We start from the raw sequence: 24,141 nt of genomic DNA on the forward strand, positions 1-24,141 counted from the left end.
GACAAGTTTACCATGCTCTTTGAAGATATAACAAGAAAGTGGTAGATAAATGAGAATTAGCAGAATATAATATTTCTGTAATGCAGAAGCCATTCAATAAGATGTCACAGACTATGAAGCACATGTTTACACTAACTCATGATAATTGCTTTTTATTTTTCCTAAATTTCCATTAGTGTCCCTTTCCCTTCCCGCTGCTTCTCTCCTTTAACACTTACACATTAGGGGCAACTTAGACTGGTCAGTTAACCTTCTAACCAGCATATCTATGCTACATAGGAGGAAAATGAAACACAAGGAGGGGACGAGGGCTGGCGAGGAAACCCATATGAACACATGGAAAACACGCAAGCTCAAACTACTCAACAAGATTAGTGTATACTGGGGTTGGGTAATATATTGGCATGGGAAAGTGCATGGCAAGCTAACAAAAACAGATAGCTGTGAGAAATGGATAATTTATGGAGTGGAAATCAGTATATATTGGACTGCTGTAGAAATCAGTATTAGGGACAAAATATTTAATCTCTATATTAATGATTTGGATGAAGGGACAAATCTCCCAATGATACCGAGGTAAATATATCAGCAAGTTGTGAGGGGGCTACAAAGGAATGCAAATAAGTTAGTGAAGTGATCAACAAGTTGACAGATGGAATATAAAGTGGGGAAATGTATGGTCATGGTCGTAAGTGGCTATTTGAGTCGCAATGCCATTGGGAGTACTTAATCGATAGTGGGAGCTTATCTCCACTAAGACCCCTAGCTATCACAACCTTAAGGAACCAATTAAGAATCATAATAGTAAATTTTCAAGAAGTAGAGTGATTCTAATCTCATTCTCTACTCTCCCTACTCTCTTACAATGGGATTCTTAATCTTGGAGAATGGGATGACCTTGGTTGTAATTAACACACTCCTTTTCTCTCCTTCTCAACAGATTACTGACATGTGCAGAGAAATATTAGAAGATTGATTTCATTTCATAAATTTTAGCAAAAATAATAAGCAAAATCAATCATGACCAGTGTGCTTGGATGACCAGGGTATCTCTTGTGATTCTTGAACACATTCCACATCCTAACACTAATATATCCTCATTTAATTCTTGGTATCTGAAGAGTTACTGACACAGCTATGAAGTGGTAAAATTTACTGCAATCTAAAAGAAATGGTTTCAGCATGAAGTATTGTTTGAGACACATTTTGGCCAGTCTCCAGCGATTATTTTTCTTTCCTGTTCAACTTTTCAACATGTCTTCTGAGAATAATTAGGTGTATATTCTAATACAAAATGCAGATGGTATCTATTTGGTGGGCATTATGATAGTTTGGTTAGTGCTACTGGCTACATTTATTCTTGCTGCATTGCACTGCAGCTGTGTTACACCACTCATTGCCTCTTTCATTATTTTTAGCTAAAAGTTTATTCATCAATTTGACAAGAGCACATGGGAAGAATACAATCACAAAGGAGCAGGAAAGAACAAGGAGTCAGGGAACACAGACAAAAAAGGTAATTATGTTTCCATTTCTTGAAGAAAAGATTTAAAAAATGTAAAATGTGTTAGGGACTTTTGTGAAAATGCAATTTATACATAAAAATCAAGGCATTAATAAAAGCTTGAATGAAGGAATGGCAAAATTATTATGATGGCTCATTAGCTAAAACATCCTTTGAATGTGGATCTAGCTCAACTAAATACTCATCAAAGGATGAAGTACTTAACAACCATAGAACAGTATAATCAGAGGATCAGTGACCTATTAGCAATGGAGCTGTGCTGGAAGAACAGAATAAATTATTGATTATAGATTACTGAAAATTGTGCAGCTAGTAAAGTGTAAATTATGCAACTAGGAAATATATGCTCGCAACAATGGGAAGTGTTTACATTCTGCATGCTCCATTCATAATTAGGTATTTGCCCATTGGTCCTCCCTCTTCTCCACTTCAACAGAACTCATACAAAAAGGTTCTCAAACTGAACAACAATAGTTCATAAAGGTGCAAGAAAACTTGTAATGAGTCCTGTAATGCTGTTTTTTTGCTAGACAATGATCTGGTTGAATGGTCCCATAAAATAGATCCCCAATGCCTGTCTATTCCTTCCATCCCTCTTCTACATTGCTGCAAAGGTTGTATGACTGCTGCCTCATAACTTAAGTGATGTGGGTTTAATCCTAGTCTTCATCGCTGTCTGGAGTTTGCATGTTCTACCTGAGACCATGTGGGTTTCCCCTCCAGCCTAACCCGGCCCTCATCTCCTCCTCGTGTTTTATTTTCCTCCTATGTCACATAGATAAGCTGGTTATAAGGTAAACTGGCCACTGTAAGTTGCCCCTAATGTGTAAGTGAGTGGTAGAATTTGAGGAGAGAGGTGGTGGGAAGGTGAGGGGGGCATTAATGGGAAGATGGGAAAAATAAAATATAATTAGTACAAGTTAGTGTAAGTGGATGCTTTATAATCTGTGTTGTCCCAGTGGCCCAGAGTAAGTTTCTGTGCTCTATGACTCAGCCTATGGAGTGTGCTGCCAGCACAAGTGGTGCATGTCAGCTCAATTTCAATGTTTAAGAGAGGTTTGGATAGGTATTTGGAAGGTAGGGATATGGAGGGCTATGGTCCTGGTGTGAGTTGATGGGAGAAGGCAGTTTAAATGTTTCAGCATTGACTACATGGGCCAAAGGGCCTGTTTCTGTGCTGTACTTTTGTATGATTCTATGGCTCTGTAACACCTCATATTAGCAATTAAGAATGCCTAGTCCTGATTCATGAATCTGGCGCGGAAGAGGTGAAAATGAGCTTCCAGTCACTGACAGATCTATTTGTATACTTGTTACACTAGAAGCTCATGATAGTTCTGCAGAGACCTACTCAATATGGTTCAGACCTCTGCAGAATTACCATCAACTGCTAATGCTGTCAGAATGTATTATAAAATTAGTTATCTACATATTAAATAATAACTCTCCATCCTCTGAGGAAAGCTAAGAATTCTTTCCCATTTCTGCCTTCTATTAAATTTCCTTCTTCTATTACCATCTAATAGAAGTAACTGAACACATGGCTTTGCATTCACATTGCTCTGAATTGCACCACAGCTTTAATCATCCGAAGTGATTGACTTTCCACTTGACAGGATGGAAAAAACAATTGCTCTTCATTTTAAGTGCAGCTTGCGCATGGGGACAATTCAGCTATTATTCATGGCAAATCTTTCAGGACTTCTGACAAGATCACTAGCTCTGAAAACCACTCCACAGTGAGTACTCACGGATAAATGTAGTGCTGCTGGTCACTTCAGTGCTGCCTGTGAAAGCCACGCTAAAAGTGAGAACGTCATTTGTACCGTTTACAGAACAGGGTTTTCAGATCCCCTGTAATATTTTGCTGAAACTAACTTTATTAGTGCTTACACTTCTCACTGTCACAGAGCAGTTGGGATTTTTGTAGTGGGTTCTTAAAAGGACAAGGAGAGTATTTCTCCAAATGATGAGATAATGCAGAAATGGAGAGAAAGATTTGATGGATCTGGATAGGCTGTTGAAGAACAGTGTCCATTCAAGACATGCTCTTAATACAAAAGGACAACAACAAAAAACAGTCTGAAGCTATAGCCAAGCACCACTATTCGGAGCTTGTCAGCAGTTTCTGATTGCTTACACCTTGAGGAATGTCTGTACTCACTCTACTGCTTCTGTAAGCTGAAGGAAAAGTAAATGATGTCTCCTCTCCTTGGGTAGGAAGACTAGGCAACTTTCTAAATTTGTAAGATGTCGCAGTGATCAGCAACAAGCTCCTGAGGCTGGGAGCTTGAGAATGACTGTTATCCTGGCAAAGTAGTCAAGGTGCACAGGTGGAGTTGTATTTGAGGTCAGAGAAGGTCACCCCTTTCAATTGAGATGAATAATGCACCTTGAGTGATAACCTTTTAAATAACTTGATTTTAGACAAATAGCATTGGTGAAAGTTGGTTATCCCTGTGCGTAAATAGGAACTGCTGTTTATCAGTGATATTGCTGAACATTGAATTATACTTTTATTAATTTCATCTTCATAGCTTTATACTGGAATATAAGGAAGAATAAAAACCACAATCTACTCTGATTCCGATAAATATATAATTTTTTCGGGTTGTGTCAGCAAATTTATTGCATTCATTTGTTTGTAGTGAGTCCTGCACAAAGATCCTGTTGGGCTGGTTAATTAGTGTACATATAAACTGAAAATGATTACCTTAGCCTGGTGAAGAATGTCTTGAGATGCAATGGTAAGACTCGTGTTGTATTAAAGTCTCTTACAGAGCCATTTTCCAATATGCAATGGATATGTATGAGCTGGGGTAAACTCGCAATATTTACCATCTATAAATTCAGATGTGTTCAACTAGAGATCAAGTAGTCAGAATAAACATAAAAAGCAGTCCTTAATCACACTAGGTCACCAAGTTTGGCTCCCTCAGATAAAACCATAATATCTCCCAAAAACCACTGAAATGTGAAAAGGTCATTTACACCTAATTCTTGAGTAAAACAGAACTTATAGCATTCCCAGTGGAACTGGGTTCAGAAGGCCAGACAGCATCTAAGGAAAAGAGTAAACAGTTGACATTTCGGCCTGACACCCTGAGTCCTGATGAAATGTCTCAGTCCAATATGTCGAATGTTTACTCTTTTCCATAGATGCTGCCTGCCCTGCTGCATTCCTCCAGCATTTTGCGTGTGTTGCTTTGGATTTCTAGCATCTGCAGCTTTTGTCCTGTTTGTGGGACTGGGTTCAGTTGCACATACGTAGCTGTCAGCACTTTGCTGCAGTACAGTCCAAAGCCATCATCTTGAAGGCATGCTCCCTATAGGAACCAGACACCAACAAATGGGAGGGAGACAACACACACAAAAAATGCTGGTGAACACAGCAGGCCAGGCAGTATCCATAGGAAGAGGTACAGTCGACGTTTCAGGCTGTCGACGTTTCAGTCGACGTTTGTCAGGACTAATAGGAGGGAGAGGTGATTTTCAGGAAAGCGTTTGAAAGCGCTAGTTCATGAAATACACGTGTAATGCTCAGGTCTATTGGCTTGTGTTTATCTAGGGGAAACCCCATCCATCAACCAAACCGTGTCTCACGTTTGTGTAGTTGCTGTGTAATGCACCCTGGTTCAAACTCACACATCAAATATCAGACAGCACACAATGTACGATTTACAGATTACACTTTATAGATCTTACTGGAAATATGTAATTAATAGAGATACAATATAAAAGGAAGGTAAAAGATGCCAAACTTATCAGAGTTCAACCACTTCGTGCACAACCGTTGGAGCTCAATTAACGGGGTCTTCTTTCTACCATTCGATCTCCTCCAACCTCCTCGACCCGCTGCCAGGGACCAACCACGGTGGTCGACCAGAGCGCATCCAGCACGTCCTCCCTCTTCAGTTCTCCTCCCGAAAAACCCACACACTCACCCAGGTTCCCACATATACAGATAGAATAACATGGACACTCATTGGTTCATTCTCTCCCTTATCAAATATAACCCAAACAAGCAGGGAGAGAGAGAGCTCCTTACATCGCAGTTATTATCACAGAAAAGCCATTTTACATAACATACAAAGAAGCCATTTTAGACACCTCAGCAGCCAGTGTAACCAAGACCCAGATACACTCTCCCCCCACCAAATAAAGTCATGTCCTCATGACATTAAAGGAGTTCACCAATCCTCCTTGCAAAACAAAAAATCCGATCCAGGTGCATAAAGCAGTGACATAACTTCCCAGGGCGGTAGAGATCACACCCTGTTCTCCTGGTGCTAAATAGGTCAACCTTTCCGGAGGGGGTTCCTACTTCTTCATTAAGATGGAGAGTGACATAGTTAATTCAGAAACAAAGGTTCTGAACTTAAAGAGGGGTAACTTTGAAGGTATGAGACGTGAATTAGCTAAGATAGACTGGCAAATGACACTTAAAGGATTGACGGTGGATATGCAATGGCAGGCATTTAAAGATCGCATGGATGAACTACAACAATTGTTCATCCCAATTTGGCAAAAGAATAAATCGAGGAAGGTAGTGCACCCGTGGCTGACAAGAGAAATTAGGGATAGTATCAATTCCAAAGAAGAAGCATACAAATTAGCCAGAAAAACTGGCTCACCTGAGGACTGGGAGAAATTCAGAGTTCAGCAGAGGAGGACAAAGGGCTTAATTAGGAAGGGTAAAAAAGATTATGAGAGAAAACTGGCAGGGAACATAAAAACTGACTGTAAAAGCTTTTATAGATATGTAAAAAGGAAAAGACTGATAAAGACAAATGTAGGTCCCCTACCGACAGAAACAGGTGAATTGATTATGGGGAGCAAGGACATGGCAGACCAATTGAATAATTACTTTAGTTCTGTCTTCACTAAGGAGGACATAAATAATCTTCCAGAAATAGTAGGGGACAGAGGGTCCAGTGAGATGGAGGAACTGAGCGAAATACATGTTAGTAGGGAAGTGGTGTTAGGTAAATTGAAGGGATTAAAGGCAGATAAATCCCCAGGGCCAGATGGTCTGCATCCCAGAGTGCTTAAGGAAGTAGCCCAAGAAATAATGGATGCATTAGTGATAATTTTTCAATACTCGTTAGATTCTGGACTAGTTCCTGAGGATTGGAGGGTGGCTAATGTAACCCCACTTTTTAAAAAAGGAGGGAGAGAGAAACCGGGGAATTATAGACCGGTTAGCCTAACGTCAGTGGTGGGGAAACTGCTGGAGTCAGTTATCAAAGATGTGATAACAGCACATTTGGAAAGCGGTGAAATCATTGGACAAAGTCAGCATGGATTTGTGAAAGGAAAATCATGTCTGACGAATCTCATAGAATTTTTTGAGGATGTAACTAGTAGAGTGGATAGGGGAGAACCAGTGGATGTGGTATATTTGGATTTTCAAAAGGCTTTTGACAAGGTCCCACACAGGAGATTAGTGTGCAAACTTAAAGCACACGGTATTGGGGGTAAGGTATTGATGTGGATAGAGAATTGGTTAGCAGACAGGAAGCAAAGAGTGGGAATAAACGGGACCTTTTCAGAATGGCAGGCAGTGACTAGTGGGGTACCGCAAGGCTCAGTGCTGGGACCTCAGTTGTTTACAATATATATTAATGACTTGGATAAGGGAATTAAATGCAGCATCTCCAAGGTTGCGGATGACACGAAGCTGGGTGGCAGTGTTAGCTGTGAGGAGGATGCTAAGAGGACGCAGGGTGACTTGGATAGGTTGGGTGAGTGGGAAAATTCATGGCAGATGCAATTTAATGTGGATAAATGTGAAGTTATCCACTTTGGTGGCAAAAATAAGAAAACAGATTATTATCTGAATTGTGGCCGATTAAGAAAAGGGGAGGTGCAACGAGACCTGGGTGTCATTATACACCAGTCATTGAAAGTGGGCATGCAGGTACAGCAGGCAGTGAAAAAGGCGAATGGTATGCTGGCATTTATAGCGAGAGGATTCGAGTACAGGAGCAGGGAGGTACTACTGCAGTTGTACAAGGCCTTGGTGAGACCACACCTGGAGTATTGTGTGCAGTTTTGGTCCCCTAATCTGAGGAAAGACATCCTTGCCATAGAGGGAGTACAAAGAAGGTTCACCAGATTGATTCCTGGGATGGCAGGACTTTCATATGAAGAAAGACTGGATGAACTAGGCTTGTACTCATTGGAATTTAGAAGATTGAGGGGGGATCTGATTGAAATGTATAAAATCCTAAAGGGATTGGACAGGCTAGATGCAGGGGGATTGTTCCCGATGTTGGGGAAGTCCAGAACGAGGGGTCACAGTTTGAGGATAAGGGGGAAGCCTTTTAGGACTGAGATTAGGAAAAACTTCTTCACACAGAGAGTGGTGAATCTGTGGAATTCTCTGCCACAGGAAACAGTTGAGGCCAGTTCATTGGCTATATTTAAGAGGGAGTTAGATATGGCCCTTGTGGCTACGGGGATCAGGGGGTATGGAGGGAAGGCTGGTGCAGGGTTCTGAGTTGGATAATCAGCCATGATCATAATAAATGGCGGTGCAGGCTCGAAGGGCCGAATGGCCTACTCCTGCACCTATTTTCTATGTTTCTATGTTTCTATGTTTCTCTGAGACATCCATACCTCCTCTGGTGATCCTTCTGGCTCAGACACCACTGGAGACACCCTGGGTCTACATGTCGAACCCTCGCCCGCTCCCTCACTGGGACCCCTCGGCAACTCGGAGCCCTCTGTCTCAGGTTCTGGTTCCACCCCCTCTCCTTCCAAGGCCAGCTGTATCCCAGGCTGCCTCTCAACACCCCCCCCCCCTTCTCACCTAACTCGGTGGGGGAAGGGTCAGGATCCTTTTCTTCCGGTACCAGGGAATTAACAAATGGAAGCAGGTACCACACATCCGAATCATCATCTTCCAAATCAGTATCCCTTTCTGGGGCTGGGCCCAGCCCCATCTCTTTTGCGGTGGGCTCCTCCCTCCGCAGAGTCCTCATACTAGGCGTAAACTCCAATTCGGGCTCATGGTCTACCTGCACTTCTTGACCCAGGGGCAATAGGTGGTTCCGATGGAGTACCTTGCCAGGCCCCTTCCCATCCTCTGGTCTCACCCAGTAAACAGGTAGGTTCAGCATCTGGCTCTCTACCATATGGGGGTGGCCGCCCAGCGATCCGCCAAATTGTGCTTACCAGGTAGTCCTAAATTCTGTATACGCACCCGGTTTCCCGGCATAAGATGGGCGAACTTTACTTTCTGATCATACCTCCTCTTATTCCCCTGATTCTGCTTGGTGACCGCCGCCTCAGCCAACTCGTACGCCCTTTTCAACTCTCCCCTCATTTCGGACACATACTTAAGATAGGGCTTCGAAGGTAATTCACCTGCTTCAGTCCCAAAACAAAGGTTAATGGGCAACCTTGCTTCCCGCCTAAACATCAGATAATAAAGCAAGTACCCCGTATCGTCATTAAGGGTACAATTGTAACATTGAAAACAAATGCCCGATGTGCTGACTCCACCTACTCTTCTGTCCGATCTCCAGAGTCCCGAGCATGTGCAAAAGGGTCCGGTTATACCTCTCAGGCTGAGGATCACCCTATGGGTGATAGAGTGTGATCCTGGATTTCTCAACCCCAAACATATCCAGTAATTCATGGACAAGCCTGCTCTCAAAGTCCTGTCCCTGATCACTATGTATCTGTCTGGGGAGGCCATAATGAACAAAATACCTTAGCCACTGTGGTCGCTTTCTGGTCCTTAGTGGGAAACACCTGAGCATACCTAGTGTAGTGATCCATGATGACTAAGATATTCGCGGTGTTGCTGGGGTCTGGCTCAATAGACAGGAAATCCATACACACCAGGTCCATGGGTCCCATCCTCTGCAAGTGGGACAAAGGAGCCACCTGCGCAGGCAGGATCTTCCTCCGGATGCAACGACTGCATGTCTTATTGTATTCTTCTACCTCCCCCCTCACCCGGGGACAGTAAAACCGGTCCTTGAGTAATCTGTAAGTCTTTTCCACCCCCAAATGCCCGGAATCATCATGTAGTGACCTAAGCACAGTCTTCCGATACTTCTCAGGCAGGACCAGCTGGCAATGCCGGGGGCGGTCCTGGGGCAACATGACCCGGTATAAGATTTGGTTCTCCAGTTTCAACCGAGGCCACTCTTTCAGTAGTAAAGGCACTGAGGCGTGTTTCGTCTTGTCCCCTGTTTTAGCCACGTACCAGATAGTGCCGATGCCCAGGTCATCTCGCTGAGCTTCCCCCACTTCTTTGAGGCTCAGCTCCGGCAACTGCTTGTTCTTCAGAGCAGTCAAATTACAGTAAACAGTGGGTAGAACGTCATCATCAACCCTCAATTGATCCACTGCCTGATCCGGCCCCATCGGGGCTCCTGCTTCAGCGTGACTCGCAAATTGACACATGGCCTTCACTCCCGGGGCAGGGATGCTCTCCCACTCCTCGTCCGTGCCCAATCCCTCATGCGCCCGACAAGATAAAGCATCTGCATCGATGTTCCGGCTCCCCGGCCAGTACTTCAGGTTGAACTCATAGGCAGACAAGGCCGCCAACGTCCGATGCCCTGTAGTGTCCGGTTTTGCCGAGGTCAGAATATAAGTGAGAGGATTGTTGTCCATCACCTCAAACTTGGCCCCGTATAGATAATCACTCAACTTGTCCACCACCGCCCGTTTCAGCACCCGAAACTTCAACTTTTGAGTGGGATAGTTTCTCTCAGAAGGTGACAAACTTCAGCTGACAAATGCCACCGGCCTCAATCCATTGCCCTGCTCCTGGTACAGGACAGCCCCCAGCCCCTCTTGGCTGGCATCAGTGTGTAGCACATACGGCTTCCGGGGGTCGGCAAAAGCCAACACTGGGGCCTGTGCCAGTACCCTTTTCAGCGATTGGAATGCCTCCTTGCATTGGGCATCCCACCTCGGTCCAAAGGACTCTGACGGGTTCAGATATCCTCCTGCCTCCGGCCCTCGGTCTCCCTTCCTTTTCTTCCCCACAGGGGGATAGCCGCACAAAAGCTGGTTAAAGAGGTGACTCATTTTAGCGTATACTTTCACAAATCGCCGATAACACCCACAGAACCCCAAAAACGAGTGCAGGGCGCTCACAGTCTGGGGACTCGGCCAGGTAGTCACTGCATCTACCTTAGCCGGATCAGTAGCCACTCCACCTTGCGAGATTATGGGTCCGACATAGCCGACAGACGTCTTGCAAAACTGGCATTTGTCCAGGGAAAGTTTCAACCCTTCCTCCTTCAGCTGGCTTAACACCTTCAGCAGCCGCTCCTCATGTTCCTCCAACGTAGATCCAAACACTATCAGGTCATCCAGATACACCAACACCTCGAGCAAGTTCATATCCCCCACTGTCCTCTCCATGTTCCTCTGGAGGTGTCTGGGGCCCCCGATATGCCTTGGGGCATTCGTTCAAACTGAAAGAATCCCAGGGGACAGATGAAGGCTGTCTTCTCTTTATCGGCCTCACTCATCGGAATCTGGTAATATCCACTCGGCAAATCCAATACGCTAAACCACTGAGCACCACTCAAACAGGCCAACGCTTCTTCAACCCTCAGGACCGTATACTGGTCAGGGACAGTGCGCTGGTTCAGGGTCCTGTAGTCCACGCACATGCGTACCTTCCCATTTTTCTTCACGGCCACTACTATGGTAGACGCATAGGGGCTCCGCGACTAAGCGATAATCCCCGCATCCTTCAACTGGCGCAAGTGCTGCCGCACATCTTCTACGTCAGCCGGGGCCAACCGCCGCAACCTTTCTCTAAACAGGGTGTCATTAGTCACCTGGATAGTGTGACGAGTGCTCTTGGAACAACCCACATCAAACTCGCCCTGAGAAAAGACATCCCCTAGCTTCAACATCTTCTCCGCCAGCCTTCTCTTACACTCCGGCGGCACAGGGGAGTCCTCAAAATTAATGGCATCCTCGGTCAGCCGCCTCCTGTTCTCCAATAGTTTTCCTCCAGTAGGCCTCACGGGGGCGCTAGACATCACCGTCACCGGGAACAAGTGCACGAGGGGCATCCCGCGCTTAAAGGTGATCTCCATCTCCGTTGTGTTCCTTACAATCACCCCCATCCGGTGAGCCTGTACAACCAAGGGCCTCTGCAATTCAGGTCTCACCAGCACCCCAGCCGGGAACCGGGACTCCCCTTCAAGGTCTTCCGGGGCGTCTACTAACAGGACCTCGCCCACCAGTACTCCGGGGAATCTGGGGGTCCCCAACACTAGTGCCATCTCCCCTGACAGTATCACTTTAGGTCTCCCCTGAGTACACCACACCGTCCCTCATTTGAACTCAGGGTCCAGCCCCCTGTTGCTACCGACTTCCTCGAACGCCGCTCGAGACACAGGGTGTACTGAGAGGGTCTTCAAAAGGTTCTCCCCCGCCTTCTCCTTACAGGCTCCCAGGAGCTGTGGCACAAGAGTGGTGTTAGTGAAGGGCAGTGCCACCTGTTTCCACCGGATCCGGACAAACGAACACCGGTGTCTCAAGGGCTTCAGACACTCCCACATCGCCCTCCGAGGATTTCAATCTCACTGACAGGTACCCATCACATAGGTAATCACCATCACTTATACCCCAAATCTCCAGGGCATTAAACGGGGTTATGGGCAAACGCTTTAGATATTTGTTGTAGAACGACCGGTACAATAAGGTGACCTGTGACCCGGTGTCAAGGATGGACCTTGCAAAGATTCCCTCTATCCGTAGGGACACACTGGAGCGGGGTTCCACTAATCCGTCTGGAATAAGGGCTTGGGCTTGCGGGGGCCCCATGGTAGATTTCGGGGAATGTGTTCCTCCAGAGACTCCAGTCCGTTCCCTCACTGAGTCTCTCCTAAGTTTTCCGACACCTTTCCCTTCTTAGTCGCCCAGGGCCTTGCCCTCCGCGGGGCATCTTGTCTCTCACAATCCTTCTGGAAGTGTTCCTCTTCCCCACAGCTGTAGCACACCTCCTGTCGCTCACATTCCCACCAGAAATGCCCTTTTTTCCACAGTTATAGCACACGCTACCTGCCGCCCCTTCCTCCCAGGACGCCCACAACTCCCAACCCTCTGCACGACCCGCCTCCTGAAAGAGGTGCTCTCCTTGTCAACCCACTCATGTGAGGGGTCCCTACCCACCTGGGACCCCTTGGGTCGCTCGGTTCTCAACCCTGCCACCACCTCCTGTACCACTGAGGATCGTCCCCGGTGGCCAGAGTCCTCTCTCTGGCCCTACGTGCTCTCATCCTCCCACACCTCTCTAATCAGCTGAACAAACGATGGGGGGGGAAGGGCTCCTTTTATAGAACTGCCGGAAACTCCAAGCCACCTTGTCCTCCCCCAGGGAACCCCTAGATATCTGATTCATCCTCAACTTTGCCACCTCGTCCGCCTTTACTGCCCCTCGGAGCAGCAACCCATTAAGCATTACTTCCAGCCAAAGAAATGTATTCTGAGAGTTTTTCCCCTCTTCCCTGCCGCATGTTTTGAAACTCCTCTAAGAGCTCCCAGGAACCTCCCATCAATCCAAACGCTCCCTCCAAAGTTTCCAGATACTCTGACAGTGAAGCCAAGGGCTGTTCAGCCTTCAGCCCCCAGACAACACTGGCCGCCACTCCCCACAAGCTTTCCACCAATCACTGTCTCTTTTCATCATCTGAGCCTGGCCACTCCCCTAACAACTGGGACATGCTTTCAATCCATGTCTCATAATCGTCCTCCCATTCTGGGGTGGGCGTGGCTCCTGAGAAAATTCTCAGCTTCGGGCAAGGCCCCTCGGCCCTTCTTGCCAGAGATGTAATGGCAACTGCCAACTTGGAGGTCTCACTATAGCTGGGGGACAGGGCCTGACCAATCCTTCCCACTCTGACCCCTCTTGACCCTTCTCCCTCATTACCCCGAGAACTCTATCCCTCGCAAATTCCTTCAACTCTCCACCAGTGGCTACTGGCACCTCCCCTGGTGCGTCATCAAACTCTTCCTCCAGTGTCCCCTCAAATTCGTCCTCCGGGAGGGTTCCAATGTCATGACGTCAGCACTCGTACGAACCAACACCAAGCTGGATTCCACTACTTTACCACACCTTCTAGCTATGAGTTCTACCTTGCCGGTAGCTTTAATCAGACTCAACCCTTGCACTAGCACTTCTTCCGAAGTGCGAAAATCCACCCCACCTAACATGCACGCATGATTAACCGGTACTTCCTCGGACTCACACCAGCTTGCAATCTTATCCTGGTCCATCTCCGCACTAACTTAACATGGTGATTTACACAGTTTCCACAGAATCCAAACCCAGGACAATAGCCCCCGCAAATGTAATGCTCAGGGCTATCGGCTCGTATTTATCTAGGGGAAACCCGGTCCGCCCGCCAAACCGTGTCTCACATTTGCGTAGTTGCTGTGTAATGCACCCTGGTTCAAACTCACACATCAAACATCAGACAGCACACAATGTACGATTTACAGATTATACTTTATAGATTTTACTGGAACTATGTAATTAATAGAGATACAATATAAAAGGAAAGTAAAAGACACCTTCATGCACAACCGTTGGAGCTCAATTATTGGGGTCTTCTTTCCACCATTCGATCTCCTCCGGCCTCCTCGACCCGCCGCCTGGGACCAACCACGGTGGTCGACCAGAGCGCGCCCAGCACGTCCTTCCTCTTTGGTTCTCCTCCTGATAAACCCGCGCACTCACCCAGGTTCCCACACATACAGATAGAATAACATGGACACTCATTGGTTCGTTCTCTCCGTTATCAATTTTATAACCCAAACAAGCAGGGAGAGAGAGAGAACTCCTTACATCGCAGTTACTATTACAGAAAAGCCATTTTATATAACATAAAAAGAAGCCATTTTAAACACCTCAGCAGCCAGTGTAACCAAGACCCAGTTACACATGCCAACAGGGAGTCCTTGTATGTTGGCAGGGTGTAGGGAGAGACCCTACTGTTATAAGATCCAGGGAGGAGAGACTAGAATCACTCAGGTAGTGGGAATACTGCAAACAATGGTTTATTGTCAAAACATTTGAAGAACATATAAGGTAGAGCAAAATGAGCTGCAGATTGCTAACAAAACTGCTGTCTAAAACAGACACACTTATCCAGACCTAATTATTCAGTTTCTTACACACAGGAAGCTGTTATTCACACAAGCATTTAGTCCATCTACACTCCTACACACTCCTACTGACATTTATTCAAATTAGGATAATGGAAAACTTACTTAACGTTCTTCATCTCCTCTATTAAGGCTAGAATAGTGAGGCATGGTTGGAACTGCACTCAGGAGTTGCCATGTACACTATTCTGTTGTCACAGATAAAGATGGTGCCAGTGAACAATGTGATATCCTGCTGACAGTCCACAAAATTACTACTTCTTTCAAATATAATCGTACTACTAAGCTGCGTGCGATTAGAAGCTGTGATTTTGATGGTGTGCTTTGAAGCTGAATGAGTGATCTGGTGCTAGTCTACGTTGTGAGGGACCTCAGTGAGGTTTGGAGTGGAGTGTGCGGCCTGGAGGGCTGCTAGCCTGGAGACGGGCATGAGCTCATGGGTGACTCCATTGCTTTTCCCTGACTGAAGCGTCCAGCAAGGTTGAAGTCAATGAAGATGAGAGTGGAGGATGGGTGGGTCTTCAGTGCCATCTGCCTGCGTTTCACCTGTCTTCCTCTCCCTCTCGCTAGATGCTGTTGGAGGAAATTGCAGGAGTGTTGGGATCTACGCTGCCATGATTATAATTGACAAGGTTGTGGACTCGTTTTGGGGAACTTGGAGATTCCTGTTGCAATAGTTCCTGGATTCTGGTTACTTATTTTTGTTGTTTTTGAGTGATTTGATCGACGTGAACTGGGAAGCTTCAACAATGAATGGATGGCCCTGCTCTCAGCATTGGCTTATGGCACGGTGCTGAACTAAATTGAATATTTCTGGTTCGATGTTTGATATTCTATGTGTTGTTCTCTTGCATTTTGCCAGTTGCACAGTTTGTTCTTTTTTTTTCCATGCACTGGGTGTTTGATGTTTTCTTGAACTGGTTCCATTGTGTTTCTTTGTTTCGTGGCTGCCTGTGGGAAGACAAATCTCAGGGCTGTATTCTGTATACAGACTTTCATAATAAATGTACTTGAATCTTTGAAGCTTTGTATTAATAGGCAGAGGGGCCATAAAGTCCAAAACCGCTTCCCATCTAAAGGAGTCTACTGGCATTTTACACTGCAGTTCTTGTACTTGTGTTTCTCTCAATGTATCTGCATTTAGTGCTGTCTTGTAGAAGACACTAGAACGAGCAGCCTTGGAGATTGAGGCTGGCCATTGTGTCCCAGGATCCAGCCCTTCAGCCAGTCCCCGAAAGTGTCCATCAGTGCAGCCTTTCATAGGACCTACAATCAGAGAATTGCCATCTGAAAGGTCTTCTCATAATTTGTGGCAATCTGTATTTTAAGAGAAAGGTCTGGGGTATCAGTGGAAGCCCCTTTGTATACATAAGTGTAGTCAATGCTGCCTGCACACAGAGGAAGCCAACAATGCTGGTAAATCCCAGAGGTCAAGATGCCACCTTATTTTTAATGATATCAACGATGGAATCATTCCTTCACAGATTCAGTGCCTGGGTGACCACTCCACTGCAGCACTGAAGAGCAAACACATGGTAGGCTCTGGTGGACTTGAAATGATCCTGTGGTGTGTAAGCTGAGACAATTTATTTACAGGGTTAGGAAATCATTCATTGTTGTGGATTACAGGAGGAACAGGGACAGGCTCGCCCTGATCAACATCAATGGGACTACAGTTGAGAGGATGAGTAGTTTCAAGTTCCTCAGTATACACATCACCAAAGATCTCACCTGGACTGTACACACTGGTTGTGCGGCAAAAAAAGCACAACAGTGTCTCTTCCACCTCAGGTGATTGAAGAAGTTCGGCATGAGTCTCTAAATCCTCAAGACCTTCTACAGGAGCACCACTGAGAGCACCCTGATTGGCTGTGTCGCTACCTGGTCCAGGAACTGCACCAACCTTGATCGCTGGGCACTGCAGAGAGTGGTGCAGACAGCCCAGCGCATCTGTGAATGTGAACTTCCCTCCATTGGGGACAGTTACAGCAGCAGGTGCAGAAAGAAGGCCTGGAAGATCATCAGGGACACCAGTCACTCCAACCATAAACTGTTACAGCTGCTTCCATCTGGCAAAAACTACCACTGCATTAAAGCCAGGACCAACAGGCAATGAGACAATTTCTTTCAACAAGCCACTAGGCTTATAAATTTCTCATGGCTATACACTGCAACAGAGTCAAAATACAAAGATTTTTACTCCCTCACGTTGTGGGAGGGATGTAAGATTTAAATAAATTCAAAGTCAAATTCAAAAATATTCAGTGAAGGTAGACATGACCTGGGGTAAGGATGTATTGAACCTGACATCTGAGTATGACCAACAGATTGTCAGTACTCTGTATTGATTATAGAAATATAAGCACTATGCAGTCCAATTTTTAATTATGTCCCACATGTCCACAATAGAGCTTGCTGCAATTAAGAGATAAATGGATCAGAGTAAGGATATCAGAGATTAGATCGTAAAAACGGTGTAACGTAGGCTCCCTCAGTGCAGCTTCCTGGGATCAAGACTCCAGTGAAATCACCGTCACACAGGAAGATTGAGTAGCAGGTGAAAGGAAGCAGATTCAGCTGGGCCATTTATTAGGTGTTGGTGACCTTTACACTGTGAGAAATGGCTTTGGAGAAGCATACATACATCCCTCCATGAGCAACTAATAATCGCAGGTAAAATTAAAAACAGACAGATTAAAACATCAATCACCTTACAAAGATGCTTTGATATTAGTGCTGCCATTTTTGAATAATATGCTGGAATCCACACCCTGTGTAAATGTCACTCAACCGATCACGATATTATTTGATTATTATCCTCCTTCATTCCTGTCTAAAATAATTTATTCCCACAAATGAGTTGCAAAATTACTTTTCGGACTGCTGAATATTGCACACTTGTTTGCTTACCAAAAATTAAATATTACACAACTGTTGAATTAACTTTACACTGATTATAAAGGCTGTCCTTGTTCAAACTGCTACTGGATGCCAGTGGTCTGGTACTCTTACTTCATGAGGGATTTCGGAAGGCTGAATTAGAGCGGGGCAGGATACTAGAAGCCAGAGAAGGAAGAGGGAGAAAGGTTTTTTGCTATTGGTCACATACAGAGAGAGTCTCTGGGGAGGAATAATCTAATTCCATTGATGGCTTCAAGCAAAATGGGCCACTAGTTTAAGTTTTAGACAAATGGCTGTAAGGGATAAGGGAATGGTATTTTTTCGATTTGCTCCACCTGCTCAATATATAACAGAAATAATTATCTCATAAGGTGAATACTTTATAGTAATAATTTTATTTGTTCAATTTTGCCAATTCATAGCCTCTGTTCATGATAGAACATGACAGGGATTAGACCAGCATTTGATTCATTTGCCAATAACTGGCTAATTGTATTTAAATATTAGTTAAAAGAGTAGCTCTATGTAGCAGCACAGTCATGTGATTTCAAGAATTATATTCACACTGTATTTCATGTATATTTCATTTTTGTTTGGATATTGTTAACAAAATAGATGAAAACAATTTAAGAGTGCTGTTTAATTACTTGAACTTGTATCTGTGATGTCAGTAGACAAGTGCATGCAGGTTTACTCAAATGACATGAAGACTTTTCAAAGGCTGGTCATCTCATTTCTCAAATACGTTACTCAAAACTTGTAGATCTGCTGCAGTTCAACTACGAAGCCAACAGATCTGTAGATGATGCAGTTAATATCGGTCTGCATTTCATAGTATGGCACCTCAACTCCCCTGGTACATATGTTAGGATTCTATGCTGATTTCAGTTCAGCCTCCAATACAATCATATCTGAGATTCTGCAAAAGAAACTCTCTAAGCTTAATACACCAGGTCTGGTCTGCAGGTAGAACACAAAGTTCCACTCTGAAAGGAGGCAATATCTGAGATTAGGCAAGTACCTCTCTACATCCCACTCACACATTACTGATGTGCCATAGGTGTGTGTTCTCTCCCCTCACCTATTTCCTCTATCCACCATCCACCAATAACTGGATCTCCAGTGATCCATCAGTTAAACTGATAGTTTGCTGCTTATACCACTAACCTCAAAACGCAACAACCCCAAGGATCACTAGGAAGTAAACAAGCTGGTGTCCTGATGCAATCACAGCAACTTGAGCAGAATGCCCTTAAAACTGTGGAAAAGCATACAGTATTGACTTCAGCAGAAATGTGTTTCCTTTCCACCCACTCATCATCAACAACTCCACAGTTAGCACCATTTCAATGCTCAGGTTCTTGGGCATCATTATTTTGTAGTGCCTCGTGTGGGAGAACCATGTCTGTTTTATTAACAGAAAGGTTTGGCAGAGGATGTACTTCCTGCAGCTCTTGGCAAAATTCCATCTTCCCCAGAACATATTGGTTTATTTCTCCACTGCCATCATAGAGACTATCTTCTTGGGGCCCTCCATTGGTCAGGGTTGTATCCCAGCTGTTTATGTGATATGCAGGTCAGGGCAGTATGATATGAGGAGCAAGCTATTGCCCAAGTAGCAGACTCCCCCTCTCCATGCAGCTGATGGATCCAAATGAATGACAGAGACCAATACAGTTTGGCACCAGCAGTGTCACAGGAGTTGCTAGAGTTGCCTTAGGGACTCCTGCTCCAGATTTTCCCTTGGGGTTTATTCCCAAAGCTTTCCCCATGAGAGTAGAGCCATAAAGCAACAGAGGTTTGAAATCCGAGCAAATCCCCAATACATGTAAATGTATCTAGTGAATAAAGTTGGTCCTCGGGCTCATTTTAAAAATAGTGGGATAGAAGCTGTCCCTGAGCCTGGTGGTACATGCTTTCAGGCATTAATAGAGAGGGGAAGAGAAAATATCCAGGGTGGGTGGGGTCTAGTTATGCTTGCTACTTTACTAAGGCTGTGAGAAGTATAGACAGAGTCCATAGAGGAGAAGCTGGCTCCTTTGATTGGCTGAGCTCTGTCCACAATTCTGCAACTTTGTGCTGTCACATGCAGCGCAATTGTTATATGTTACAAGCCATTATGCATTCAGGCAGCATGCTTTTATTTTTATTTTTTATTTTAAAGATAAAGTGCAGAACAGGCCCTTCTGGCCTACCGAGCTGCACCGCCAAAAAACCTCCCGATTTAACCCTGGCCTAATCACAGAACAATCTACAATGAACAATTAACCTATTAACTGGTACATCTTTGGACTGTGCAAGGAAACCAGAGCACGCAGTGCAAACAGACGCACTCATGGGGAGAACGCACAAAATTGAACTCTGACGTTGAAAGTTGTAATAGCACCATGCTAACTACCACAATAACATGACACCCCGATGTAGCTTTGATGCAGATGCATCTAAACTCCCATCCTGTAGTATTATGGATAAATGTTATTAAATTATCTCACACACTATTCCTTATGCAGTGATGTCGCCATCACCTTTTAATAGTATGTGCAAGTCTACTTGTAATTTTATGTTGACGATATGTTGAGGTACCACCACAATTACAACAAAGTGTACAACAATGTACACTGATCCAATCAATAGTCACTTAAACTACTTATCCACAACTGTAAAATAAGAATAATTTGCAACTTTGTGCACCAACCAATCAAGCTCCAAGCATAGCTACTGAAACAGCCGTCTATGGTGCATCAATAAAAATTCAGAAGAGTCAACAGGGACAAGGAAACTCCTTGAGCCATCTGGTGAAGTAGAGGCATTGGTGAACTGTCTCGACTGTGAGATCAATATCGTTGCATCAGGACAGGCTATTTGTGATGTTCACACCTAGGAACTTGAAGCTCTTAGCCTCAATACTGTTGTTATAGACAGGAGCTTATGCACCACCCCAGGCTCTTTTCCTGACACTGAGGGAAAGGTTGTTGTCGTGCCACCATGCCACTGAGCTCTCTATCCCCTTCCTGTACTCTGCTTCATCATTATTTGAGATGTGGCCCACTACAATGACATAATTTGCAGACTTGTAAACGGAGTTAGAGCAGAATATGGACATGCAGTCAGAAGGGCATAAAGTCACTCATTTCAAGGCTGAGAGCAAAAACATTTTGGTTGCTGTGGTCACTAAAGAATATAAATCAGACCTGGTAAGTAGAGTTGAAACAGGTGGAAGCACAGAATTCACATGCTGACCATATTTCTAACTTCCGAGTCACATTCATCACAGAAGCTAGTAAAGGACATACCATTAGACACTACTTACATATGAAAAATATTAGGACACAGTAATTTGTAAATCAAAGTATTAAAAATTTGTAGTTGCACGTTTGCTAGTACTGTGAAATTTTTCAACTTGAAAAGTGTATTTATCTTTGGGTAAAAGTGGGGAAAAAAAAGTCAGAATCTGAAATGCGTTAAGTATTTCTCAGCAAGTCCTTGGAAACTGTCTCTAAAGGTAATTATTCCAATTATTTCTTTTACCCCCTGATGGTATATGTTCTTGCCAAGAGCAGAAATGAATAAAAGACTCTTTGGTTTATAAAAAGGTCCTTGAAATAAAAAAGAAAGGTCTTCAAAAAATGTTCTTAAATAATAAACATCAAAGTGAACAAAGAGGATAGAAAATGCATTTTCTTGCAAGCATTTTGCTGGCATCAACCAGTTCAATCTGACTTAGCTTTGGGAAATAATGTTCTGCATTCTATAAACATCCTTGTGTTCGCAAGACCTTGTTGGACATTGGTAATGTAGTATACTGCAAGTGCAGTTCGCCGGTGATGCAGACCGATGGCAGGGTAGCTTCACAGCCATGGTTGTTGCACGGGGTTGCCTGCTGCAGCCGCCCAGGGGAGGAGACACTGGTGGTGGTGTGGTGGGCATCCAGGCTGGGTTGAGGTCTGGACCCTGCCATTAGTGCTGCTCTCCAATGTTCGCTCGGTGTAAGATAAGCTGGATTGCCTTCATCTGTGGCTCCACTTGCGCTCCAGGACAATCATTTTTATATTCTTCTTATTTCATTTGAATGGCCCTTCAAGCCATGTTATCCCAGCAAACTCAACTAACCTTAACCTAATTACAGGACAATTTATAATGACAAATTATCCTACAAACTAGGTCCTCGGATCATAAACACAAAATAATCTGCAGATGCTGGGGTCAAAGCAACACTCACAACACACTGGAGGAACTCAGCAGGTCGGGCAGCATCCATGGAAAAGATTGGTCAGTTCCGGCCCAAAACGTCGACCGATCTTTTCCACGGATGCTGCCCGACCTGCTGAGTTCCTCCAGCATGTTGTGAGTGTTGCTAGGTCTTTGGATGGTGGGAGGAAACCAAAGCACCCAGGGAAAACCCATGCAATCCACGGGAAGGACATACAGAGACTCCTCAGAAAACAGCACAGAACTGACTTCTGAACTCCAGAACTCGACTTGACTGTATTCGTTTGTATGGTTGAATGACAATTAAACTTGAACTTCATTACCTTCATGTCAAACGCCTATGAAATAACTGCTCTGAAAAATGAGCCAGGCCTCTCTTCCTCTGTTTACATTTTTAATTTCAAATATAAAATCCATTCATAATGAAATATAGATATACAAAAGGATAAAAAACACAATGCAAAATCTGCCAAGAATTTTCAATTATCTTTAACAAAACAAATTGGATAACCTTAATGTATAGGAAGTTTGCAAAGACTATCTTCACCTCAAAGAAATGATGAATGTTAATGGTATTTTCAAAGCCCTTGCCATTTGTTTTTGTAAAGGAATAGTTAGTCTCATAGTTGTCACTTATCTCTTGCACTGCAGCTATGATCTACCTGTCACCAGCAAAGAAAACGCACAGCAATTTCTTTTTGATATAGTGCAGTAGTGTTGCCAAGTGTAATGAAGAAATGGGAGCCTGCTCCATGCATCAGTTATTTTGTGGATGAATGAGCTGTTCACATCAATGGTCTTCTGAATATTGTTCAACTGTTCTCTGGTCCTTCAATCATTAGTCAAGTTAAACAGCCCATTTACTCATCAATACCTATGAGCAGTGAAAGCACTTGAAATTCTTATGATGATTCCTGTAAACCACCAAACTGCTTAGGATTAGAAAGTTGTAAAGCAGGACCTCCAGGGTAGTAACCTCTGGTTTGCAGCCTGTGCCAGTGAGGATAAGAATAGGATGATTTGCAGATGAATATCTGGCTGAGGAATTGGTGCAGGAAATAGGGTTTCAGCCATTAATGTTTTTAACAACCGCATGTCAGCCACATTGTTCAAAGGTTGAGTTCTGTGCCAAACTACTGGCATTTCTCCAAGCAATTACCAGCAAGTTTGAAATATGACCATAAAGGCACAGAGCTTGCTGGTTGGTCTCATATTGGAGTTGTGATAAAATCTAGTGGCGAAGCAAAAATATGTCAGGAATTTCCATATTGTACTGTTGAAGTAACCCAGTTTCTCGCTCCATAAATGCGGTCTGATCTGTAAAATATATTCAGCATTTTCTCTTTTGATTCCCAACAACGCGCTGGAATCTGACTTTGAATCTGCACAAGGGCAGGTCCAAGCTAGAATTGTGACCAGCTTGAATGGAGAGGAATTATTGGGAATTGTAAGAACAACTATAACATTGAGTTTTTATTTTTATATGTTATTTTATTATATTAAATAACATATATATAACATAACTTGTATAACATAAATTTTTATAACATAATTTTCATCGAGCTGGAAACAGCACGAGACACTGTTTGTTGGTGATGCAGCACAAAGTTTAAAAAGAGTTCGGGAGCTTTCAGCTTTCTTTTTGTGGCTGAAATCAGTGTGAAGCCAATAAAAAAGAAAGGAGGTGTAAGCAGAGTGACTATTGTAGGGGTGGGCTAGTGTTAGAATGGTCAGCTTTGGCTCAACAGGCTTGGGCAAACAAGTGGAGGTTCTAAATAAGTAAATAAGAAATTTGCTAGTATTTTTTTTCTGTTAGTCCATAGTGAGTGCACTGAGAATGAACCTGGAGGTAGTGGTATATTCCTTGTGTGAGATGTGGGGAATCTGGAAAACCTCCAGACTCCTTGATAACTACATCTGTACAAAGTGCATTGAGCTGTAGCTCCTTAGAGACTGTGTTAAGAAACTGGAGCGGCAGCTGGACAAACGTTGGCCCATACGGGAAAATGAGGAAGTGATAGATAGAAGCTCCAAGGACATAGACACCCCTAGACTGCAAGAGGCAGGTACCTGGGTGCCTGTCAGTAGAGGGAAGGTGAATAGGCAGCCGGTACAGAGTAACACTGTGACTGTTCCCTTCAATAATTAATCTGCCGCTTTCGATACTGCTGGAGGAGGTGACCGACCACATTGAGCAGGTGAGAAGCCGCAGTGAGCAGGTCTCTGGCACTGAGTCTGACTCTGTGGTTCACATCGGAAGTAGGGAGAAGACGAATGCAGTAAGGATAGAGGATTCCATAATTAGACGAGCAGAAAGCAGATTCTATGGATGTGAAAGAGACACCCAG

At 44.3% G+C, this 24,141-nt stretch overlaps 1 protein-coding gene, 1 long non-coding RNA gene and 1 pseudogene across 15 annotated transcripts in view; 1 reads left to right on the plus strand and 2 right to left on the minus strand.

Annotated features, from left to right (window-relative positions):
- LOC134356678 (RNA-binding protein 25-like) overlaps positions 1-9,907 on the minus strand; it is a 63,110-nt pseudogene extending 53,203 nt beyond the window's left edge.
- Positions 1-14,215, minus strand: part of LOC134353843 (uncharacterized) — an 84,782-nt gene extending 70,567 nt beyond the window's left edge. The window contains exon 1 of the long non-coding RNA XR_010019689.1: positions 14,090-14,215. This is a non-coding gene — a long non-coding RNA (uncharacterized LOC134353843). The remainder of the gene's footprint in view (positions 1-14,089) is intronic.
- Positions 1-24,141, plus strand: part of dlgap1a (discs, large (Drosophila) homolog-associated protein 1a) — an 890,995-nt gene that overhangs the window by 550,362 nt on the left and 316,492 nt on the right. For 12 of the 14 annotated variants that reach the window (XM_063062219.1, XM_063062200.1, XM_063062166.1 and 9 more), the window contains one exon: positions 1,419-1,516. The gene's annotated coding sequence lies outside the window, so the exon portion shown is untranslated. Of the gene's footprint in view, positions 1-1,418; positions 1,517-11,962; positions 12,122-24,141 lie in introns of all 14 variants that reach the window. The other 2 variants (XM_063062175.1, XM_063062190.1) reach the window with 2 other exon arrangements.

This window comes from Mobula hypostoma, chromosome 1, assembly GCF_963921235.1.
Source record: "Mobula hypostoma chromosome 1, sMobHyp1.1, whole genome shotgun sequence".
In the NCBI taxonomy this organism is placed as follows: Eukaryota; Metazoa; Chordata; class Chondrichthyes; order Myliobatiformes; family Myliobatidae; genus Mobula; species Mobula hypostoma.